Source organism: Hyla sarda, chromosome 8 (assembly GCF_029499605.1).
Source record: "Hyla sarda isolate aHylSar1 chromosome 8, aHylSar1.hap1, whole genome shotgun sequence".
Classification (NCBI taxonomy): domain Eukaryota; kingdom Metazoa; phylum Chordata; class Amphibia; order Anura; family Hylidae; genus Hyla; species Hyla sarda.
This window is the reverse complement of record NC_079196.1, coordinates 117,808,639-117,829,609: the sequence shown is the minus strand read 5'-3', so window position 1 is coordinate 117,829,609 and position 20,971 is coordinate 117,808,639. Positions and strand designations below refer to the sequence as shown.

The window sequence follows — 20,971 nt, the reverse complement described above, 5'->3', positions numbered from 1 at the left end:
ACTACCACAACATGGTCATCTGCAGTTTACATCTAGCCCGTGGCATTGAATGGCATTTTAAAAGTGCTAAGGGTCCTGGTGCAATAATCCTCCCATGAGGATCAGCCTCGACGGCTTTGTAGATTGCACTCATGTCAGCAACTCCATATACATTTTTTTTTCTTCATGCTTCTTTCTTCATCCTTTTTTCTTTCTGTCATTCAGACTTTCATTCATTCGATCTCTCTCACTCACTTGCTTTAACTCATTTGTTCTCACTCACTCACTCACTCACTCAATCACTCACTCACTCATTCACTCTCACTCACTCTCACTCTCTCACTCACTCGCTCACTAAGTCAGTCTCTCTCTCTCTCTCTCTTTTTCTTTTTATATATATTTTTTTCCGTCTTCTTCTTCTTCTTCTTCTTCAGACCCTGTCATAGCACTAATGCCTTTCCAATACCACCAGCAGATGGAGACACTCCATTGCAACATTGGTTGTGAGCAGCAGTTTCTAAAAACAAATGCCTCATGGCGGATTTCCCATCCATCAATGGATGGTAAATTTTGTTTTTATCATTCACTGACCACAGAAACCAATGCATGGTCAAGCAACAGCAATGACACACCCTTGTGTATAGGCATGAGACCCTCATGTCATTTAACAGGATTCAGCACCACCCACAAGACAGCTACCTGTCATGTCATGTCAAACCTGCACAGGTGTGCTAGATTATTATTATTTAGTTTTATTTTATTTTTTTACACCAATCAGTGTGCAAACATGGTCATTAAAACGCTAAATGAATAGACGTTCATAAACCAGTCAGTGCAACTCATCATTTTGGTCTCCAATTCTCAAACTCAAATTCTCACCCACGGAGGATTAAATGAGAATCTTTCTTGTTTAACACTGGAATGGGGTGGTGCACTGTTCACTACCCGAAGATACTGCCACATCGGGTCAATGCATAGGGCGACAGAAGCAAGCTTCCAAATCAGCTCCCTTTCTCAAAAATCCATTTAATTTATGGTCCCCAGATAGGGAACGTATGTATCAGTATGTGCTCACAAATCACCCAAGTGCAAGTATTCACACAAAAAAAAACGTGCCTCAGGATGCGATCTGTCGCAAGATCCTTTCTTTTTTTACACTTGATCTAAGCCAAAAGGCCTAGAGGGGATAACCAGGAAAGGGGTGGACCCAACCATGTCCCCTTCATGAGCACTCACATTACTCATAGGAATGGAAGGAAGGCTGGCAGCCAACCAGCCTCCCATACACTTTCTGGGTGGGTGGCAGTCAGCCACCCATACATACATACAGCACAGGCTAAACCCACATCATCACTTAAAAAAAGGACAGGCGACCATTGCACTCTGATGGAGCATTTAGCAATGCAATCCATAGCCTGGCTTTTGCCTGAACCCCCATCACTCCTCCTCTTGCATATAAGACAATATTTCAGATCTGCATATGAAAACAACACGCCTACCTTTGTTGCACATAGCTGCCTGCCTGTCTCTAGTTACCCCACTGGCTGTAGCTGCGTCCCTTCCGACATGGAATAACACCAACTGTAACGATAAACTGAAAATTAACAGTATAAACCTGCATCATTTTGGACTCTGGTATTTGCTGAATCCGGGTGACCTGACAATCGATGGTGGTGCCGCTGGTGATTCTGGCCTTCTTGGAATCTGTTGGGCCTATGTGTTAGCTCACACATCACTTGGGTATCCATGGTAACTACCACAACATGGTCATCTGCAGTTTACATCTAGCCCGTGGCATTGAATGGCATTTTAAAAGTGCTAAGGGTCCTGGTGCAATAATCCTCCCATGAGGATCAGCCTCAACGGCTTTGTAGATTGCACTCATGTCAGCAACTCCATATACATTTTTTTTTTCTTCATGCTTCTTTCTTCATCCTTTTTTCTTTCTGTCATTCAGACTTTCATTCATTCGATCTCTCTCACTCACTTGCTTTAACTCATTTGTTCTCACTCACTCACTCACTCAATCACTCACTCATTCACTCTCACTCACTCTCACTCTCTCACTCACTCGCTCACTAAGTCAGTCTCTCTCTCTCTTTTTCTTTTTATATATATTTTTTTCCGTCTTCTTCTTCTTCTTCTTCTTCTTCTTCAGACCCTGTCATAGCACTAATGCCTTTCCAATACCACCAGCAGATGGAGACACTCCATTGCAACATTGGTTGTGAGCAGCAGTTTCTAAAAACAAATGCCTCATGGCGGATTTCCCATCCATCAATGGATGGTAAATTTTGTTTTTATCATTCACTGACCACAGAAACCAATGCATGGTCAAGCAACAGCAATGACACACCCTTGTGTATAGGCATGAGACCCTCATGTCATTTAACAGGATTCAGCACCACCCACAAGACAGCTACCTGTCATGTCATGTCAAACCTGCACAGGTGTGCTAGATTATTATTATTTAGTTTTATTTTATTTTTTTACATCAATCAGTGTGCAAACATGGTCATTAAAACGCTAAATGAATAGACGTTCATAAACCAGTCAGTGCAACTCATCATTTTGGTCTCCAATTCTCAAACTCAAATTCTCACCCACGGAGGATTAAATGAGAATCTTTCTTGTTTAACACTGGAATGGGGTGGTGCACTGTTCACTACCCGAAGATACTGCCACATCGGGTCAATGCATAGGGCGACAGAAGCAAGCTTCCAAATCAGCTCCCTTTCTCAAAAATCCATTTAATTTATGGTCCCCAGATAGGGAACGTATGTATCAGTATGTGCTCACAAGTCACCCAAGTGCAAGTATTCACACAAAAAAAAAACGTGCCTCAGGATGCGATCTGTCGCAAGATCCTTTCTTTTTTTACACTTGATCTAAGCCAAAAGGCCTAGAGGGGATAACCGGGAAAGGGGTGGACCCAACCATGTCCCCTTCATGAGCACTCACATTACTCATAGGAATGGAAGGAAGGCTGGCAGCCAACCAGCCTCCCATACACTTTCTGGGTGGGTGGCAGTCAGCCACCCATACATACATACAGCACAGGCTAAACCCACATCATCACTTAAAAAAAGGACAGGCGACCATTGCACTCTGATGGAGCATTTAGCAATGCAATCCATAGCCTGGCTTTTGCCTGAACCCCCATCACTCCTCCTCTTGCATATAAGACAATATTTCAGATCTGCATATGAAAACAACACGCCTACCTTTGTTGCACATAGCTGCCTGCCTGTCTCTAGTTACCCCACTGGCTGTAGCTGCGTCCCTTCCAACATGGAATAACACCAACTGTAACGATAAACTGAAAATTAACAGTATAAACCTGCATCATTTTGGACTCTGGTATTTGCTGAATCCGGGTGACCTGACAATCGATGGTGGTGCCGCTGGTGATTCTGGCCTTCTTGGAATCTGTTGGGCCTATGTGTTAGCTCACACATCACTTGGGTATCCATGGTAACTACCACAACATGGTCATCTGCAGTTTACATCTAGCCCGTGGCATTGAATGGCATTTTAAAAGTGCTAAGGGTCCTGGTGCAATAATCCTCCCATGAGGATCAGCCTCAACGGCTTTGTAGATTGCACTCATGTCAGCAACTCCATATACATTTTTTTTTCTTCATGCTTCTTTCTTCATCCTTTTTTCTTTCTGTCATTCAGACTTTCATTCATTCGATCTCTCTCACTCACTTGCTTTAACTCATTTGTTCTCACTCACTCACTCACTCACTCAATCACTCACTCACTCATTCACTCTCACTCACTCTCACTCTCTCACTCACTCGCTCACTAAGTCAGTCTCTCTCTCTCTCTCTTTTTCTTTTTATATATATTTTTTTCCGTCTTCTTCTTCTTCAGACCCTGTCATAGCACTAATGCCTTTCCAATACCACCAGCAGATGGAGACACTCCATTGCAACATTGGTTGTGAGCAGCAGTTTCTAAAAACAAATGCCTCATGGCGGATTTCCCATCCATCAATGGATGGTAAATTTTGTTTTTATCATTCACTGACCACAGAAACCAATGCATGGTCAAGCAACAGCAATGACACACCCTTGTGTATAGGCATGAGACCCTCATGTCATTTAACAGGATTCAGCACCACCCACAAGACAGCTACCTGTCATGTCATGTCAAACCTGCACAGGTGTGCTAGATTATTATTATTTAGTTTTATTTTATTTTTTTACACCAATCAGTGTGCAAACATGGTCATTAAAACGCTAAATGAATAGACGTTCATAAACCAGTCAGTGCAACTCATCATTTTGGTCTCCAATTCTCAAACTCAAATTCTCACCCACGGAGGATTAAATGAGAATCTTTCTTGTTTAACACTGGAATGGGGTGGTGCACTGTTCACTACCCGAAGATACTGCCACATCGGGTCAATGCATAGGGCGACAGAAGCAAGCTTCCAAATCAGCTCCCTTTTTCACAAATCCATTTAATTTATGGTCCCCAGATAGGGAACGTATGTATCAGTATGTGCTCACAAGTCACCCAAGTGCAAGTATTCACACAAAAAAAAAACGTGCCTCAGGATGCGATCTGTCGCAAGATCCTTTCTTTTTTTACACTTGATCTAAGCCAAAAGGCCTAGAGGGGATAACCGGGAAAGGGGTGGACCCAACCATGTCCCCTTCATGAGCACTCACATTACTCATAGGAATGGAAGGAAGGCTGGCAGCCAACCAGCCTCCCATACACTTTCTGGGTGGGTGGCAGTCAGCCACCCATACATACATACAGCACAGGCTAAACCCACATCATCACTTAAAAAATGGACAGGCGACCATTGCACTCTGATGGAGCATTTAGCAATGCAATCCATAGCCTGGCTTTTGCCTGAACCCCCATCACTCCTCCTCTTGCATATAAGACAATATTTCAGATCTGCATATGAAAACAACACGCCTACCTTTGTTGCACATAGCTGCCTGCCTGTCTCTAGTTACCCCACTGGCTGTAGCTGCGTCCCTTCCGACATGGAATAACACCAACTGTAACGATAAACTGAAAATTAACAGTATAAACCTGCATCATTTTGGACTCTGGTATTTGCTGAATCCGGGTGACCTGACAATCGATGGTGGTGCCGCTGGTGATTCTGGCCTTCTTGGAATCTGTTGGGCCTATGTGTTAGCTCACACATCACTTGGGTATCCATGGTAACTACCACAACATGGTCATCTGCAGTTTACATCTAGCCTGTGGCATTGAATGGCATTTTAAAAGTGCTAAGGGTCCTGGTGCAATAATCCTCCCATGAGGATCAGCCTCAACGGCTTTGTAGATTGCACTCATGTCAGCAACTCCATATACATTTTTTTTTTCTTCATGCTTCTTTCTTCATCCTTTTTTCTTTCTGTCATTCAGACTTTCATTCATTCGATCTCTCTCACTCACTTGCTTTAACTCATTTGTTCTCACTCACTCACTCACTCAATCACTCACTCACTCATTCACTCTCACTCACTCTCACTCTCTCACTCACTCGCTCACTAAGTCAGTCTCTCTCTCTCTCTCTCTTTTTCTTTTTATATATATTTTTTTCCGTCTTCTTCTTCTTCTTCTTCAGACCCTGTCATAGCACTAATGCCTTTCCAATACCACCAGCAGATGGAGACACTCCATTGCAACATTGGTTGTGAGCAGCAGTTTCTAAAAACAAATGCCTCATGGCGGATTTCCCATCCATCAATGGATGGTAAATTTTGTTTTTATCATTCACTGACCACAGAAACCAATGCATGGTCAAGCAACAGCAATGACACACCCTTGTGTATAGGCATGAGACCCTCATGTCATTTAACAGGATTCAGCACCACCCACAAGACAGCTACCTGTCATGTCATGTTAAACCTGCACAGGTGTGCTAGATTATTATTATTTAGTTTTATTTTATTTTTTTACACCAATCAGTGTGCAAACATGGTCATTAAAACGCTAAATGAATAGACGTTCATAAACCAGTCAGTGCAACTCATCATTTTGGTCTCCAATTCTCAAACTCAAATTCTCACCCACGGAGGATTAAATGAGAATCTTTCTTGTTTAACACTGGAATGGGGTGGTGCACTGTTCACTACCCGAAGATACTGCCACATCGGGTCAATGCATAGGGCGACAGAAGCAAGCTTCCAAATCAGCTCCCTTTCTCAAAAATCCATTTAATTTATGGTCCCCAGATAGGGAACGTATGTATCAGTATGTGCTCACAAGTCACCCAAGTGCAAGTATTCACACAAAAAAAAACGTGCCTCAGGATGCGATCTGTCGCAAGATCCTTTCTTTTTTTACACTTGATCTAAGCCAAAAGGCCTAGAGGGGATAACCGGGAAAGGGGTGGACCCAACCATGTCCCCTTCATGAGCACTCACATTACTCATAGGAATGGAAGGAAGGCTGGCAGCCAACCAGCCTCCCATACACTTTCTGGGTGGGTGGCAGTCAGCCACCCATACATACATACAGCACAGGCTAAACCCACATCATCACTTAAAAAAAGGACAGGCGACCATTGCACTCTGATGGAGCATTTAGCAATGCAATCCATAGCCTGGCTTTTGCCTGAACCCCCATCACTCCTCCTCTTGCATATAAGACAATATTTCAGATCTGCATATGAAAACAACACGCCTATCTTTGTTGCACATAGCTGCCTGCCTGTCTCTAGTTACCCCACTGGCTGTAGCTGCGTCCCTTCCGACATGGAATAACACCAACTGTAACGATAAACTGAAAATTAACAGTATAAACCTGCATCATTTTGGACTCTGGTATTTGCTGAATCCGGGTGACCTGACAATCGATGGTGGTGCCGCTGGTGATTCTGGCCTTCTTGGAATCTGTTGGGCCTATGTGTTAGCTCATACATCACTTGGGTATCCATGGTAACTACCACAACATGGTCATCTGCAGTTTACATCTAGCCCGTGGCATTGAATGGCATTTTAAAAGTGCTAAGGGTCCTGGTGCAATAATCCTCCCATGAGGATCAGCCTCAACGGCTTTGTAGATTGCACTCATGTCAGCAACTCCATATACATTTTTTTTTCTTCATGCTTCTTTCTTCATCCTTTTTTCTTTCTGTCATTCAGACTTTCATTCATTCGATCTCTCTCACTCACTTGCTTTAACTCATTTGTTCTCACTCACTCACTCACTCACTCAATCACTCACTCACTCATTCACTCTCACTCACTCTCACTCTCTCACTCACTCGCTCACTAAGTCAGTCTCTCTCTCTCTCTTTTTCTTTTTATATATATTTTTTTCCGTCTTCTTCTTCTTCAGACCCTGTCATAGCACTAATGCCTTTCCAATACCACCAGCAGATGGAGACACTCCATTGCAACATTGGTTGTGAGCAGCAGTTTCTAAAAACAAATGCCTCATGGCGGATTTCCCATCCATCAATGGATGGTAAATTTTGTTTTTATCATTCACTGACCACAGAAACCAATGCATGGTCAAGCAACAGCAATGACACACCCTTGTGTATAGGCATGAGACCCTCATGTCATTTAACAGGATTCAGCACCACCCACAAGACAGCTACCTGTCATGTCATGTCAAACCTGCACAGGTGTGCTGGATTATTATTATTTTGTTTTATTTTATTTTTTTACACCAATCAGTGTGCAAACATGGTCATTAAAACGCTAAATGAATAGACGTTCATAAACCAGTCAGTGCAACTCATCATTTTGGTCTCCAATTCTCAAACTCAAATTCTCACCCACGGAGGATTAAATGAGAATCTTTCTTGTTTAACACTGGAATGGGGTGGTGCACTGTTCACTACCCGAAGATACTGCCACATCGGGTCAATGCATAGGGCGACAGAAGCAAGCTTCCAAATCAGCTCCCTTTCTCAAAAATCCATTTAATTTATGGTCCCCAGATAGGGAATGTATGTATCAGTATGTGCTCACAAGTCACCCAAGTGCAAGTATTCACACAAAAAAAAACGTGCCTCAGGATGCGATCTGTCGCAAGATCCTTTCTTTTTTTACACTTGATCTAAGCCAAAAGGCCTAGAGGGGATAACCGGGAAAGGGGTGGACCCAACCATGTCCCCTTCATGAGCACTCACATTACTCATAGGAATGGAAGGAAGGCTGGCAGCCAACCAGCCTCCCATACACTTTCTGGGTGGGTGGCAGTCAGCCACCCATACATACACACAGCACAGGCTAAACCCACATCATCACTTAAAAAAAGGACAGGCGACCATTGCACTCTGATGGAGCATTTAGCAATGCAATCCATAGCCTGGCTTTTGCCTGAACCCCCATCACTCCTCCTCTTGCATATAAGACAATATTTCAGATCTGCATATGAAAACAACACGCCTACCTTTGTTGCACATAGCTGCCTGCCTGTCTCTAGTTACCCCACTGGCTGTAGCTGCGTCCCTTCCGACATGGAATAACACCAACTGTAACGATAAACTGAAAATTAACAGTATAAACCTGCATCATTTTGGACTCTGGTATTTGCTGAATCCGGGTGACCTGACAATCGATGGTGGTGCCGCTGGTGATTCTGGCCTTCTTGGAATCTGTTGGGCCTATGTGTTAGCTCACACATCACTTGGGTATCCATGGTAACTACCACAACATGGTCATCTGCAGTTTACATCTAGCCCGTGGCATTGAATGGCATTTTAAAAGTGCTAAGGGTCCTGGTGCAATAATCCTCCCATGAGGATCAGCCTCAACGGCTTTGTAGATTGCACTCATGTCAGCAACTCCATATACATTTTTTTTTCTTCATGCTTCTTTCTTCATCCTTTTTTCTTTCTGTCATTCAGACTTTCATTCATTCGATCTCTCTCACTCACTTGCTTTAACTCATTTGTTCTCACTCACTCACTCACTCACTCAATCACTCACTCACTCATTCACTCTCACTCACTCTCACTCTCTCACTCACTCGCTCACTAAGTCAGTCTCTCTCTCTCTTTTTCTTTTTATATATATTTTTTTCCGTCTTCTTCTTCTTCTTCTTCTTCAGACCCTGTCATAGCACTAATGCCTTTCCAATACCACCAGCAGATGGAGACACTCCATTGCAACATTGGTTGTGAGCAGCAGTTTCTAAAAACAAATGCCTCATGGCGGATTTCCCATCCATCAATGGATGGTAAATTTTGTTTTTATCATTCACTGACCACAGAAACCAATGCATGGTCAAGCAACAGCAATGACACACCCTTGTGTATAGGCATGAGACCCTCATGTCATTTAACAGGATTCAGCACCACCCACAAGACAGCTACCTGTCATGTCATGTCAAACCTGCACAGGTGTGCTAGATTATTATTATTTAGTTTTATTTTATTTTTTTACACCAATCAGTGTGCAAACATGGTCATTAAAACGCTAAATGAATAGACGTTCATAAACCAGTCAGTGCAACTCATCATTTTGGTCTCCAATTCTCAAACTCAAATTCTCACCCACGGAGGATTAAATGAGAATCTTTCTTGTTTAACACTGGAATGGGGTGGTGCACTGTTCACTACCCGAAGATACTGCCACATCGGGTCAATGCATAGGGCGACAGAAGCAAGCTTCCAAATCAGCTCCCTTTCTCAAAAATCCATTTAATTTATGGTCCCCAGATAGGGAACGTATGTATCAGTATGTGCTCACAAGTCACCCAAGTGCAAGTATTCACACAAAAAAAAACGTGCCTCAGGATGCGATCTGTCGCAAGATCCTTTCTTTTTTTACACTTGATCTAAGCCAAAAGGCCTAGAGGGGATAACCGGGAAAGGGGTGGACCCAACCATGTCCCCTTCATGAGCACTCACATTACTCATAGGAATGGAAGGAAGGCTGGCAGCCAACCAGCCTCCCATACACTTTCTGGGTGGGTGGCAGTCAGCCACCCATACATACATACAGCACAGGCTAAACCCACATCATCACTTAAAAAAAGGACAGGCGACCATTGCACTCTGATGGAGCATTTAGCAATGCAATCCATAGCCTGGCTTTTGCCTGAACCCCCATCACTCCTCCTCTTGCATATAAGACAATATTTCAGATCTGCATATGAAAACAACACGCCTACCTTTGTTGCACATAGCTGCCTGCCTGTCTCTAGTTACCCCACTGGCTGTAGCTGCGTCCCTTCCGACATGGAATAACACCAACTGTAACGATAAACTGAAAATTAACAGTATAAACCTGCATCATTTTGGACTCTGGTATTTGCTGAATCCGGGTGACCTGACAATCGATGGTGGTGCCGCTGGTGATTCTGGCCTTCTTGGAATCTGTTGGGCCTATGTGTTAGCTCACACATCACTTGGGTATCCATGGTAACTACCACAACATGGTCATCTGCAGTTTACATCTAGCCCGTGGCATTGAATGGCATTTTAAAAGTGCTAAGGGTCCTGGTGCAATAATCCTCCCATGAGGATCAGCCTCAACGGCTTTGTAGATTGCACTCATGTCAGCAACTCCATATACATTTTTTTTTCTTCATGCTTCTTTCTTCATCCTTTTTTCTTTCTGTCATTCAGACTTTCATTCATTCGATCTCTCTCACTCACTTGCTTTAACTCATTTGTTCTCACTCACTCACTCACTCACTCAATCACTCACTCACTCATTCACTCTCACTCACTCTCACTCTCTCACTCACTCGCTCACTAAGTCAGTCTCTCTCTCTCTTTTTCTTTTTATATATATTTTTTTCCGTCTTCTTCTTCTTCTTCTTCTTCAGACCCTGTCATAGCACTAATGCCTTTCCAATACCACCAGCAGATGGAGACACTCCATTGCAACATTGGTTGTGAGCAGCAGTTTCTAAAAACAAATGCCTCATGGCGGATTTCCCATCCATCAATGGATGGTAAATTTTGTTTTTATCATTCACTGACCACAGAAACCAATGCATGGTCAAGCAACAGCAATGACACACCCTTGTGTATAGGCATGAGACCCTCATGTCATTTAACAGGATTCAGCACCACCCACAAGACAGCTACCTGTCATGTCATGTCAAACCTGCACAGGTGTGCTAGATTATTATTATTTAGTTTTATTTTATTTTTTTACACCAATCAGTGTGCAAACATGGTCATTAAAATGCTAAATGAATAGACGTTCATAAACCAGTCAGTGCAACTCATCATTTTGGTCTCCAATTCTCAAACTCAAATTCTCACCCACGGAGGATTAAATGAGAATCTTTCTTGTTTAACACTGGAATGGGGTGGTGCACTGTTCACTACCCGAAGATACTGCCACATCGGGTCAATGCATAGGGCGACAGAAGCAAGCTTCCAAATCAGCTCCCTTTCTCAAAAATCCATTTAATTTATGGTTCCCAGATAGGGAACGTATGTATCAGTATGTGCTCACAAGTCACCCAAGTGCAAGTATTCACACAAAAAAAAACGTGCCTCAGGATGCGATCTGTCGCAAGATCCTTTCTTTTTTTACACTTGATCTAAGCCAAAAGGCCTAGAGGGGATAACCGGGAAAGGGGTGGACCCAACCATGTCCCCTTCATGAGCACTCACATTACTCATAGGAATGGAAGGAAGGCTGGCAGCCAACCAGCCTCCCATACACTTTCTGGGTGGGTGGCAGTCAGCCACCCATACATACATACAGCACAGGCTAAACCCACATCATCACTTAAAAAAAGGACAGGCGACCATTGCACTCTGATGGAGCATTTAGCAATGCAATCCATAGCCTGGCTTTTGCCTGAACCCCCATCACTCCTCCTCTTGCATATAAGACAATATTTCAGATCTGCATATGAAAACAACACGCCTACCTTTGTTGCACATAGCTGCCTGCCTGTCTCTAGTTACCCCACTGGCTGTAGCTGCGTCCCTTCCGACATGGAATAACACCAACTGTAACGATAAACTGAAAATTAACAGTATAAACCTGCATCATTTTGGACTCTGGTATTTGCTGAATCCGGGTGACCTGACAATCGATGGTGGTGCCGCTGGTGATTCTGGCCTTCTTGGAATCTGTTGGGCCTATGTGTTAGCTCACACATCACTTGGGTATCCATGGTAACTACCACAACATGGTCATCTGCAGTTTACATCTAGCCCGTGGCATTGAATGGCATTTTAAAAGTGCTAAGGGTCCTGGTGCAATAATCCTCCCATGAGGATCAGCCTCAACGGCTTTGTAGATTGCACTCATGTCAGCAACTCCATATACATTTTTTTTTCTTCATGCTTCTTTCTTCATCCTTTTTTCTTTCTGTCATTCAGACTTTCATTCATTCGATCTCTCTCACTCACTTGCTTTAACTCATTTGTTCTCACTCACTCACTCACTCAATCACTCACTCACTCATTCACTCTCACTCACTCTCACTCTCTCACTCACTCGCTCACTAAGTCAGTCTCTCTCTCTCTTTTTCTTTTTATATATATTTTTTTCCGTCTTCTTCTTCTTCTTCTTCTTCTTCTTCAGACCCTGTCATAGCACTAATGCCTTTCCAATACCACCAGCAGATGGAGACACTCCATTGCAACATTGGTTGTGAGCAGCAGTTTCTAAAAACAAATGCCTCATGGCGGATTTCCCATCCATCAATGGATGGTAAATTTTGTTTTTATCATTCACTGACCACAGAAACCAATGCATGGTCAAGCAACAGCAATGACACACCCTTGTGTATAGGCATGAGATCCTCATGTCATTTAACAGGATTCAGCACCACCCACAAGACAGCTACCTGTCATGTCATGTCAAACCTGCACAGGTGTGCTAGATTATTATTATTTAGTTTTATTTTATTTTTTTACACCAATCAGTGTGCAAACATGGTCATTAAAACGCTAAATGAATAGACGTTCATAAACCAGTCAGTGCAACTCATCATTTTGGTCTCCAATTCTCAAACTCAAATTCTCACCCACGGAGGATTAAATGAGAATCTTTCTTGTTTAACACTGGAATGGGGTGGTGCACTGTTCACTACCCGAAGATACTGCCACATCGGGTCAATGCATAGGGCGACAGAAGCAAGCTTCCAAATCAGCTCCCTTTCTCAAAAATCTATTTAATTTATGGTCCCCAGATAGGGAACGTATGTATCAGTATGTGCTCACAAGTCACCCAAGTGCAAGTATTCACACAAAAAAAAACGTGCCTCAGGATGCGATCTGTCGCAAGATCCTTTCTTTTTTTTACACTTGATCTAAGCCAAAAGGCCTAGAGGGGATAACCGGGAAAGGGGTGGACCCAACCATGTCCCCTTCATGAGCACTCACATTACTCATAGGAATGGAAGGAAGGCTGGCAGCCAACCAGCCTCCCATACACTTTCTGGGTGGGTGGCAGTCAGCCACCCATACATACATACAGCACAGGCTAAACCCACATCATCACTTAAAAAAAGGACAGGCGACCATTGCACTCTGATGGAGCATTTAGCAATGCAATCCATAGCCTGGCTTTTGCCTGAACCCCCATCACTCCTCCTCTTGCATATAAGACAATATTTCAGATCTGCATATGAAAACAACACGCCTACCTTTGTTGCACATAGCTGCCTGCCTGTCTCTAGTTACCCCACTGGCTGTAGCTGCGTCCCTTCCGACATGGAATAACACCAACTGTAACGATAAACTGAAAATTAACAGTATAAACCTGCATCATTTTGGACTCTGGTATTTGCTGAATCCGGGTGACCTGACAATCGATGGTGGTGCCGCTGGTGATTCTGGCCTTCTTGGAATCTGTTGGGCCTATGTGTTAGCTCACACATCACTTGGGTATCCATGGTAACTACCACAACATGGTCATCTGCAGTTTACATCTAGCCCGTGGCATTGAATGGCATTTTAAAAGTGCTAAGGGTCCTGGTGCAATAATCCTCCCATGAGGATCAGCCTCAACGGCTTTGTAGATTGCACTCATGTCAGCAACTCCATATACATTTTTTTTTCTTCATGCTTCTTTCTTCATCCTTTTTTCTTTCTGTCATTCAGACTTTCATTCATTCGATCTCTCTCACTCACTTGCTTTAACTCATTTGTTCTCACTCACTCACTCACTCAATCACTCACTCACTCATTCACTCTCACTCACTCTCACTCTCTCACTCACTCGCTCACTAAGTCAGTCTCTCTCTCTCTTTTTCTTTTTATATATATTTTTTTCCGTCTTCTTCTTCTTCTTCTTCAGACCCTGTCATAGCACTAATGCCTTTCCAATACCACCAGCAGATGGAGACACTCCATTGCAACATTGGTTGTGAGCAGCAGTTTCTAAAAACAAATGCCTCATGGCGGATTTCCCATCCATCAATGGATGGTAAATTTTGTTTTTATCATTCACTGACCACAGAAACCAATGCATGGTCAAGCAACAGCAATGACACACCCTTGTGTATAGGCATGAGACCCTCATGTCATTTAACAGGATTCAGCACCACCCACAAGACAGCTACCTGTCATGTCATGTCAAACCTGCACAGGTGTGCTAGATTATTATTATTTAGTTTTATTTTATTTTTTTACACCAATCAGTGTGCAAACATGGTCATTAAAACGCTAAATGAATAGACGTTCATAAACCAGTCAGTGCAACTCATCATTTTGGTCTCCAATTCTCAAACTCAAATTCTCACCCACGGAGGATTAAATGAGAATCTTTCTTGTTTAACACTGGAATGGGGTGGTGCACTGTTCACTACCCGAAGATACTGCCACATCGGGTCAATGCATAGGGCGACAGAAGCAAGCTTCCAAATCAGCTCCCTTTCTCAAAAATCCATTTAATTTATGGTCCCCAGATAGGGAACGTATGTATCAGTATGTGCTCACAAGTCACCCAAGTGCAAGTATTCACACAAAAAAAAACGTGCCTCAGGATGCGATCTGTCGCAAGATCCTTTCTTTTTTTACACTGGATCTAAGCCAAAAGGCCTAGAGGGGATAACCGGGAAAGGGGTGGACCCAACCATGTCCCCTTCATGAGCACTCACATTACTCATAGGAATGGAAGGAAGGCTGGCAGCCAACCAGCCTCCCATACACTTTCTGGGTGGGTGGCAGTCAGCCACCCATACATACATACAGCACAGGCTAAACCCACATCATCACTTAAAAAAAGGACAGGCGACCATTGCACTCTGATGGAGCATTTAGCAATGCAATCCATAGCCTGGCTTTTGCCTGAACCCCCATCACTCCTCCTCTTGCATATAAGACAATATTTCAGATCTGCATATGAAAACAACACGCCTACCTTTGTTGCACATAGCTGCCTGCCTGTCTCTAGTTACCCCACTGGCTGTAGCTGCGTCCCTTCCGACATGGAATAACACCAACTGTAACGATAAACTGAAAATTAACAGTATAAACCTGCATCATTTTGGACTCTGGTATTTGCTGAATCCGGGTGACCTGACAATCGATGGTGGTGCCGCTGGTGATTCTGGCCTTCTTGGAATCTGTTGGGCCTATGTGTTAGCTCACACATCACTTGGGTATCCATGGTAACTACCACAACATGGTCATCTGCAGTTTACATCTAGCCCGTGGCATTGAATGGCATTTTAAAAGTGCTAAGGGTCCTGGTGCAATAATCCTCCCATGAGGATCAGCCTCAACGGCTTTGTAGATTGCACTCATGTCAGCAACTCCATATACATTTTTTTTTCTTCATGCTTCTTTCTTCATCCTTTTTTCTTTCTGTCATTCAGACTTTCATTCATTCGATCTCTCTCACTCACTTGCTTTAACTCATTTGTTCTCACTCACTCACTCACTCACTCAATCACTCACTCACTCATTCACTCTCACTCACTCTCACTCTCTCACTCACTCGCTCACTAAGTCAGTCTCTCTCTCTCTCTCTTTTTCTTTTTATATATATTTTTTTCCGTCTTCTTCTTCTTCTTCTTCAGACCCTGTCATAGCACTAATGCCTTTCCAATACCACCAGCAGATGGAGACACTCCATTGCAACATTGGTTGTGAGCAGCAGTTTCTAAAAACAAATGCCTCATGGCGGATTTCCCATCCATCAATGGATGGTAAATTTTGTTTTTATCATTCACTGACCACAGAAACCAATGCATGGTCAAGCAACAGCAATGACACACCCTTGTGTATAGGCATGAGACCCTCATGTCATTTAACAGGATTCAGCACCACCCACAAGACAGCTACCTGTCATGTCATGTCAAACCTGCACAGGTGTGCTAGATTATTATTATTTAGTTTTATTTTATTTTTTTACACCAATCAGTGTGCAAACATGGTCATTAAAATGCTAAATGAATAGACGTTCATAAACCAGTCAGTGCAACTCATCATTTTGGTCTCCAATTCTCAAACTCAAATTCTCACCCACGGAGGATTAAATGAGAATCTTTCTTGTTTAACACTGGAATGGGGTGGTGCACTGTTCACTACCCGAAGATACTGCCACATCGGGTCAATGCATAGGGCGACAGAAGCAAGCTTCCAAATCAGCTCCCTTTCTCAAAAATCCATTTAATTTATGGTCCCCAGATAGGGAACGTATGTATCAGTATGTGCTCACAAGTCACCCAAGTGCAAGTATTCACACAAAAAAAAACGTGCCTCAGGATGCGATCTGTCGCAAGATCCTTTCTTTTTTTACACTTGATCTAAGCCAAAAGGCCTAGAGGAGATAACCGGGAAAGGGGAGGACCCAACCATGTCCCCTTCATGAGCACTCACATTACTCATAGGAATGGAAGGAAGGCTGGCAGCCAACCAGCCTCCCATACACTTTCTGGGTGGGTGGCAGTCAGCCACCCATACATACATACAGCACAGGCTAAACCCACATCATCACTTAAAAAAAGGACAGGCGACCATTGCACTCTGATGGAGCATTTAGCAATGCAATCCATAGCCTGGCTTTTGCCTGAACCCCCATCACTCCTCCTCTTGCATATAAGACAATATTTCAGATCTGCATATGAAAACAACACGCCTACCTTTGTTGCACATAGCTGCCTGCCTGTCTCTAGTTACCCCACTGGCTGTAGCTGCGTCCCTTCCGACATGGAATAACACCAACTGTAACGATAAACTGAAAATTAACAGTATAAACCTGCATCATTTTGGACTCTGGTATTTGCTGAATCCGGGTGACCTGACAATCGATGGTGGTGCCGCTGGTGATTCTGGCCTTCTTGGAATCTGTTGGGCCTATGTGTTAGCTCACACATCACTTGGGTATCCATGGTAACTACCACAACATGGTCATCTGCAGTTTACATCTAGCCCGTGGCATTGAATGGCATTTTAAAAGTGCTAAGGGTCCTGGTGCAATAATCCTCCCATGAGGATCAGCCTCAACGGCTTTGTAGATTGCACTCATGTCAGCAACTCCATATACATTTTTTTTTCTTCATGCTTCTTTCTTCATCCTTTTTTCTTTCTGTCATTCAGACTTTCATTCATTCGATCTCTCTCACTCACTTGCTTTAACTCATTTGTTCTCACTCACTCACTCACTCACTCAATCACTCACTCACTCATTCACTCTCACTCACTCTCACTCTCTCACTCACTCGCTCACTAAGTCAGTCTCTCTCTCTCTCTCTTTTTCTTTTTATATATATTTTTTTCCGTCTTCTTCTTCTTCTTCTTCAGACCCTGTCATAGCACTAATGCCTTTCCAATACCACCAGCAGATGGAGACACTCCATTGCAACATTGGTTGTGAGCAGCAGTTTCTAAAAACAAATGCCTCATGGCGGATTTCCCATCCATCAATGGATGGTAAATTTTGTTTTTATCATTCACTGACCACAGAAACCAATGCATGGTCAAGCAACAGCAATGACACACCCTTGTGTATAGGCATGAGACCCTCATGTCATTTAACAGGATTCAGCACCACCCACAAGACAGCTACCTGTCATGTCATGTCAAACCTGCACAGGTGTGCTAGATTATTATTATTTAGTTTTATTTTATTTTTTTACACCAATCAGTGTGCAAACATGGTCATTAAAATGCTAAATGAATAGACGTTCATAAACCAGTCAGTGCAACTCATCATTTTGGTCTCCAATTCTCAAACTCAAATTCTCACCCACGGAGGATTAAATGAGAATCTTTCTTGTTTAACACTGGAATGGGGTGGTGCACTGTTCACTACCCGAAGATACTGCCACATCGGGTCAATGCATAGGGCGACAGAAGCAAGCTTCCAAATCAGCTCCCTTTCTCAAAAATCCATTTAATTTATGGTCCCCAGATAGGGAACGTATGTATCAGTATGTGCTCACAAGTCACCCAAGTGCAAGTATTCACACAAAAAAAAACGTGCCTCAGGATGCGATCTGTCGCAAGATCCTTTCTTTTTTTACACTTGATCTAAGCCAAAAGGCCTAGAGGGGATAACCGGGAAAGGGGTGGACCCAACCATGTCCCCTTCATGAGCACTCACATTACTCATAGGAATGGAAGGAAGGCTGGCAGCCAACCAGCCTCCCATACACTTTCTGGGTGGGTGGCAGTCAGCCACCCATACATACATACAGCACAGGCTAAACCCACATCATCACTTAAAAAAAGGACAGGCGACCATTGCACTCTGATGGAGCATTTAGCAATGCATAGCCTGGCTTTTGCCTGAACCCCCATCACTCCTCCTCTTGCATATAAGACAATATTTCAGATCTGCATATGAAAACAACACGCCTACCTTTGTTGCACATAGCTGCCTGCCTGTCTCTAGTTACCCCACTGGCTGTAGCTGCGTCCCTTCCGACATGGAATAACACCAACTGTAACGATAAACTGAAAATTAACAGTATAAACCTGCATCATTTTGGACTCTGGTATTTGCTGAATCCGGGTGACCTGACAATCGATGGTGGTGCCGCTGGTGATTCTGGCCTTCTTGGAATCTGTTGGGCCTATGTGTTAGCTCACACATCACTTGGGTATCCATGGTAACTACCACAACATGGTCATCTGCAGTTTACATCTAGCCCGTGGCATTGAATGGCATTTTAAAAGTGCTAAGGGTCCTGGTGCAATAATCCTCCCATGAGGATCAGCCTCAATGGCTTTGTAGATTGCACTCATGTCAGCAACTCCATATACATGTTTTTTTCTTCATGCTTCTTTCTTCATCCTTTTTTCTTTCTGTCATTCAGACTTTCATTCATTCGATCTCTCTCACTCACTTGCTTTAACTCATTTGTTCTCACTCACTCACTCACTCAATCACTCACTCACTCATTCACTCTCACTCACTCTCACTCTCTCACTCACTCGCTCACTAAGTCAGTCTCTCTCTCTCTCTCTCTTTTTCTTTTTATATATATTTTTTTCCGTCTTCTTCTTCTTCTTCTTCAGACCCTGTCATAGCACTAATGCCTTTCCAATACCACCAGCAGATGGAGACACTCCATTGCAACATTGGTTGTGAGCAGCAGTTTCTAAAAACAAATGCCTCATGGCGGATTTCCCATCCATCAATGGATGGTAAATTTTGTTTTTATCATTCACTGACCACAGAAACCAATGCATGGTCAAGCAACAGCAATGACACACCCTTGTGTATAGGCATGAGACCCTCATGTCATTTAACAGGATTCAGCACCATCCACAAGACAGCTACCTGTCATGTCATGTCAAACCTGCACAGGTGTGCTAGATTATTATTATTTAGTTTTATTTTATTTTTTTACACCAATCAGTGTGCAAACATGGTCATTAAAATGCTAAATGAATAGACGTTCATAAACCAGTCAGTGCAACTCATCATTTTGGTCTCCAATTCTCAAACTCAAATTCTCACCCACGGAGGATTAAATGAGAATCTTTCTTGTTTAACACTGGAATGGGGTGGTGCACTGTTCACTACCCGAAGATACTGCCACATCGGGTCAATGCATAGGGCGACAGAAGCAAGCTTCCAAATCAGCTCCCTTTCTCAAAAATCCATTTAATTTATGGTCCCCAGATAGGGAACGTATGTATCAGTATGTGCTCACAAGTCACCCAAGTGCAAGTATTCACACAAAAAAAAACGTGCCTCAGGATGCGATCTGTCGCAAGATCCTTTCTTTTTTTACACTTGATCTAAGCCAAAAGGCCTAGAGGAGATAACCGGGAAAGGGGAGGACCCAACCATGTCCCCTTCATGAGCACTCACATTACTCATAGGAATGGAAGGAAGGCTGGCAGCCAACCAGCCTCCCATACACTTTCTGGGTGGGTGGCAGTCAGCCACCCATACATACATACAGCACAGGCTAAACCCACATCATCACTTAAAAAAAGGACAGGCGACCATTGCACTCTGATGGAGCATTTAGCAATGCAATCCATAGCCTGGCTTTTGCCTGAACCCCCATCACTCCTCCTCTTGCATATAAGACAATATTTCAGATCTGCATATGAAAACAACACGCCTACCTTTGTTGCACATAGCTGCCTGCCTGTCTCTAGTTACCCCACTGGCTGTAGCTGCGTCCCTTCCGACATGGAATAACACCAACTGTAACGATAAACTGAAAATTAACAGTATAAACCTGCATCATTTTGGACTCTGGTATTTGCTGAATCCGGGTGACCTGACAATCGATGGTGGTGCCGCTGGTGATTCTGGCCTTCTTGGAATCTGTTGGGCCTATGTGTTAGCTCACACATCACTTGGGTATCCATGGTAACTACCACAACATGGTCATCTGCAGTTTACATCTAGCCCGTGGCATTGAATGGCATTTTAAAAGTGCTAAGGGTCCTGGTGCAATAATCCTCCCATGAGGATCAGCCTCAACGGCTTTGTAGATTGCACTCATGTCAGCAACTCCATATACATTTTTTTTTCTTCATGCTTCTTTCTTCATCCTTTTTTCTTTCTGTCATTCAGACTTTCATTCATTCGATCTCTCTCACTCACTTGCTTTAACTCATTTGTTCTCACTCACTCACTCACTCACTCAATCACTC

General features: G+C 43.3%; 12 pseudogenes; all 12 read right to left on the bottom strand.

Moving 5' to 3' along the window:
- Positions 1-903: 903 nt before the first annotated feature.
- Positions 904-1,167, bottom strand: LOC130285617 (U2 spliceosomal RNA; annotated as a pseudogene).
- A 1,460-nt stretch (positions 1,168-2,627) lies between these two features.
- Positions 2,628-2,892, bottom strand: LOC130288124 (U2 spliceosomal RNA; annotated as a pseudogene).
- A 1,456-nt stretch (positions 2,893-4,348) lies between these two features.
- LOC130289237 (U2 spliceosomal RNA) lies at positions 4,349-4,613 on the bottom strand (annotated as a pseudogene).
- A 1,461-nt stretch (positions 4,614-6,074) lies between these two features.
- LOC130287392 (U2 spliceosomal RNA) lies at positions 6,075-6,338 on the bottom strand (annotated as a pseudogene).
- Positions 6,339-7,792: 1,454 nt separating this feature from the next.
- On the bottom strand, positions 7,793-8,056 carry LOC130289315 (U2 spliceosomal RNA; annotated as a pseudogene).
- A 1,461-nt stretch (positions 8,057-9,517) lies between these two features.
- On the bottom strand, positions 9,518-9,781 carry LOC130287391 (U2 spliceosomal RNA; annotated as a pseudogene).
- A 1,461-nt stretch (positions 9,782-11,242) lies between these two features.
- Positions 11,243-11,506, bottom strand: LOC130286197 (U2 spliceosomal RNA; annotated as a pseudogene).
- Positions 11,507-12,969: 1,463 nt separating this feature from the next.
- Positions 12,970-13,234, bottom strand: LOC130288226 (U2 spliceosomal RNA; annotated as a pseudogene).
- Positions 13,235-14,688: 1,454 nt separating this feature from the next.
- LOC130289569 (U2 spliceosomal RNA) lies at positions 14,689-14,952 on the bottom strand (annotated as a pseudogene).
- Positions 14,953-16,414: 1,462 nt separating this feature from the next.
- LOC130288512 (U2 spliceosomal RNA) lies at positions 16,415-16,678 on the bottom strand (annotated as a pseudogene).
- A 1,462-nt stretch (positions 16,679-18,140) lies between these two features.
- Positions 18,141-18,404, bottom strand: LOC130287390 (U2 spliceosomal RNA; annotated as a pseudogene).
- Positions 18,405-19,859: 1,455 nt separating this feature from the next.
- On the bottom strand, positions 19,860-20,123 carry LOC130288511 (U2 spliceosomal RNA; annotated as a pseudogene).
- Positions 20,124-20,971: the final 848 nt, after the last annotated feature.